This window comes from Acanthisitta chloris, unplaced genomic scaffold (assembly GCF_000695815.1).
Source record: "Acanthisitta chloris isolate BGI_N310 unplaced genomic scaffold, ASM69581v1 scaffold10398, whole genome shotgun sequence".
In the NCBI taxonomy this organism is placed as follows: domain Eukaryota; kingdom Metazoa; phylum Chordata; class Aves; order Passeriformes; family Acanthisittidae; genus Acanthisitta; species Acanthisitta chloris.
Genome location: NW_008688706.1, coordinates 40,541 through 45,122, shown reverse-complemented (window position 1 = coordinate 45,122; position 4,582 = coordinate 40,541).

Here is a 4,582-nt window from a genome sequence, read left to right as displayed (position 1 = left end):
AGTTCGGGAGCTCTCCCGGTGCTGCGGCAAACAGAGGCGTCTGCTTTGGTTTCGGAGCCCACAGCACTCTGCTTGTTTGGATCCCACGCTGTCCGTGATGTGCTGCATCCTGCTAACGCTGCCTGTTTTCACACCTCTACCAGCCTCCTTTGCATCCCAGGCAAAAAAACCGACAGGGAAGGTTTACATTAGATGTTAGGTAGGAATTCTATACTGTGAGGTTGGTGAGGCACTGGGACAGGTTTCCCGGGGAAGCTGTGGATGTCCCATCCCTGGAACTGCCACTGGATGTGGCTCTGAGCAACCTGGTGTAGTGGGAGGTGTCCCTGCCCATGGCAGGGGGGGGGGAACTCAACGATCTTACGATTCTGTGATGTACTCTACACATTAGGAACACCTTTCTCATGGTGAGAAGAGTGGAACATAGGAACATATTGCTTGGGCAGGTTTGAGGCTCATTTAACTCAGGATGTTTAAGAATAGGTTAGACCTTTATTCATTTCGTTCGTTACTCATTTTCAAAAAACCCTATTCCCCCCATCAGTAACTTCTCTCGGTCTTCACCTTTCCCATACTTCCTTGTGGCTCACACTAGTTTAAACACAGTTCAATCCAAAAACAACCATAAAAACAAGATCACAGATAAACACAAGAATAGCAATCTCCTTGCTCTGTGCTGCATTCCTGTCTCCACTTCTTTCTTGCTCTGTTTTCCATCCTTACCACCCCCAATTTAAAGTCTTCTGGCCTGTAAGGTTTGTGCTTAACTTGCTTTTAATCTTTCAGGCGCCATCCATACTAGAGAGATTGTACAAATTATATCAGGCTTTTCTTGTTGAGAGCATTTTCCCATCCGACCAGGTGTGGTTACAGCTGACATTACACCATCCAGCACCAGCAATGTGACAGAGAGGAATCTGAACAGGCACTCCCACCCCAAACACCAAGCCAAGTTGTGGTCTACATTGCAGTCAAAACTTTTTGGCTCAGAACAATTTGTGGATACAAGACCGTCCTGCCCAAGCCAACGTTTCTTGACAGTATGGATGGAGAAGGGATACATGCCCACATGCATCCCCTGCTTTTGCTGTGTCATGATGCTCATGCTGTCTAAAGATGCTTTTCTGAACTTGCTCTCACCTGGCCTGCAGCTGGGGCAAGGTTTGTGTGCTATGTGAGCAGGCATTGCCCTGAGAGGGATGTTTGGCTGCCTGCAGTAAGAAACAGGTGTCTGTCTTCCTGCTACTTGTAAAGCCATCAAGGACAAAGATGGTGATGCAGTTTTCCACACAGAAAGCCTCTGAACTGTCGCCTGCCACAAGTTGGAAATTCTCACAGGAAAGATCAGTGTGCGTCGCCTTGGTTTTTTATGCTTCCCTGAACAAGGATGCTGTTGAACAAATGGCACTAGGCTAGATGGCTTTGCTTTCTTCTGTTCCTAGGTACCTGATACCTGCAGGGTTAGGGCAGGAAGGGTGCCATTCTCCAGTGTCACCGCTTGTCCCAAGGAACACATTCCCCTGTGACTGTACATGTGGGTTATTGCTGTCCCCCCAAAATAAAAAATAAAATGTATTAAAATATTAACTCTTGTCATGGCAGTGGAAATCCCACCCCTATTTTGCTTGCTGCTACCAGATCTCTCCAGGAGAAAACACACAGATTTTGTTTTGCTTTGGTTTTATTCCACCATTTATTTCTTCTGTTTTTCCCTTGCATTTCCAATCCCTTGCTTGGGACACACATACATATTCTCTAAACAGGCACACACATATCTGTATATACAGTAAGGCACAATCACTCACATCCAGATGGGACACTCTGCTGACAGAAGAAACAGGGTACAGCAAATGATTGCAGCCTGCCCCAGAATACAAGCTAAAACAAACAGATAAAAACAGATTCAAAGGCAACAATGCTCCACAATATGGCTCAAAAGGATGTGGGGGTCCTGTTTGCCAACAAGCCCATGCTACACAGGAAGGCCAAACGCTGCTTGCTCTCAGCAAATGACACCTCAGTGCTCTCACCTGGGAAAAAGGAAGGCAGGGCACAGAGCCGCTTCTTTCCTTGTGATTTTAGAGCTAGTGAACAGGAAGGGGGTATCCCTCAAAACCACTGGGTTTGTAACACTGCTGTGTTGCAGAGGATGGATGTGAGGTATGTTGTGTGACACGCCTGTGCCTGTCCAGAGAGACAGGGACAACCCAAACCTCTGACCCTGCTAGGAGGAGCTTTGGGATGGATGACGAAGAGTTGGCTGGTTCTGTCCTCGGCCTCTACAGGTGTGTGTGTTGCTGAGTACTAGGTGGCTGCAGCAGGTTCAAGCACTGGCCCCTGACCATTCATCTAACAGCTAGCTGACACCTCGACTCAGCTTTTGACAAGCCTGGCCTGCTGCCTCCAGTGAGCCCAGACTCATCCACGTCATGCTGTGGACATCAGCCACATGGTCTTGAGCCAAAGAAGTTTTTTATTCTGTGTGGCAGATACAGCTCCAAGCACTGCTGTCAGGAAACTGGTCAAGTGAGGGTCTGTTATCTGTCTTTCCCCAAATAACTTATTTCTTATGGGCAACAAATACTCTCCAGATGAAAATCTTAGTGACTGCTAGCCCATTACTTTAACTAGTACCCTAAGAGTGAATGAAAATCTAGTACAATGCCTGAGGACTGCGGAGGGATTGGCTATCTGACCTTCACCAATTCAGTCAGTCAGGCTATACCACTGGAAACTCAGTCAGCTAAGACTTCTTCTTTGATCTGCATAAAATGAATTGGTTGTTTCCAGTAAGCCAGGATGCTTTCTATCATGAGTGGCTCTTGGTGGCCACACACTGGAAGTTTCAAAAAAGAGTGAGAAAGACTGATAGACAGGCAGCCCTTCTAAATCTGTACTGGAACCTGGAGCCAGATAAGAAAACTTGCCCTGTTGACCTACTCATCACATCTTTTCTTTGTATCCAATCTGTTGGTTGTCACTTTCCACCAGCACTAGAAACAGCCCAAAGTTGAAGCACGCAGAACCTACGAGCCTATCACAGCTGACTTTCACAGGTCAGCCAGCTCAACACCCACTTCAAAGGGACTTTATGCTCTATGATCAATATCCTAAGAGTTTTCCCCGTGTTCAGGGTTCACATTGTCTGCCATACAGCACATATAGAGAAAACATACTGTTTTCTACTGTTAAAACATTAGTTACTGAAGTTTGAAAATCCAAAGTATTTCAAAAGAAGCTACCAAAAAGGCACCATGTGTGTATGTAACTGATGAACTTCATCTGAGACCAATGCAGGGGGAGAAGAAAAAGACATTTTGGAGCAGGATGAAGGAGCAGAGGGACCAGGAGTGGTGGTGGATGTTGGCTCCAGGACAGCGGGTATCAGGTCTCTCAGTCCCCAAATATCACCGAGGAATGTCAGCCAACACCTGAGTTTTGAACTCCGAAGAGATTGCAGGCCAGTCTCTTGTTCCAGCTGTCCCAAAACATGATGGTGCAACAGAGAGCCAGCAAGTAGCCACTCAGCTCTGTGATGAGTCAGGACCTCGGCAGATATCTGTATTCTGCTCCTCTCCTGCCACTGAAGATTTTCCAGTAGCTTTCACCTTGACTGGGTTAGATGGCTCCTACTCACATGTCAAGTCTCCTCTGCCCTGATTGGGTATGTCCTTTCAAGAAGGGAAAAGTAAGGAAATAATGAAAAATAATCATGGGTCTAAGTAAATACAGTACTGAGGAGTCTCTGTCCTGGGGGTCCTTTTGTAGTTTCTGTGCTAGGAGGCAGAAGTCAGCTGCAGCCTCCTTCCTTCAGTTTCTCCTTGCCAAACCAAGGAGGCATTTGAAGAGGAGACAGGTGGTTGAGGTGGAATGAGGTATTTCCTCAGGCGTCTCTGGCTACATTATCAGTGGTTAGAGAATACATAAGAAGGTACACGAACAAGCTCTGCTCTAGCCAGTGGGAATCCTCTTTTATTTCAAGTGGCAAAGGCCCCTGATTGCATGATTCATTCCAGGGCTGATCATGAAACTGGTGTGTATGAAAACACTACTTTTGCTGGCAAAGTTCACAAGCTAAACACACATATATAGAGAGAATATATATGTATGCATGTATATATACAACATGTGTATGCATATAAATATCTATGTTAGGAGGCATATTGATATAGTATATACATGGTTATCACTGGGGAAATGTGCTTTTTACTGTAAGTGCTTTTAAATTGCTTCCAAAACAGCAATGGAGCAGGGCGCCTGGTGAGCAGAGCCTCTCCATTATACTGAATCCAGAATCAGCTCTGCTTCTTTTCCACCCTTGCTCTCTGTAACACTACCCAGGAGGGCTGGTCGTTGTGAATGCCCTGCCACAGAGCCTCTGCAGGCCTGAGACTGGAGACTTCTGATATGTGGGGAGCAGCAAAATTGTTGGTGTGTTCAAACTGTCACAGTTGCCATTTTCATTAACAGCAAAACCCTCTGGTGTCTTAGGAGCCATCATCATGCTGACTCGTCTTACCTGTAAGTCACAGTTGTGCTGTGCCCTGGTCCTGCGTGGCTGACGTTGAAGGCTCACTGGCAG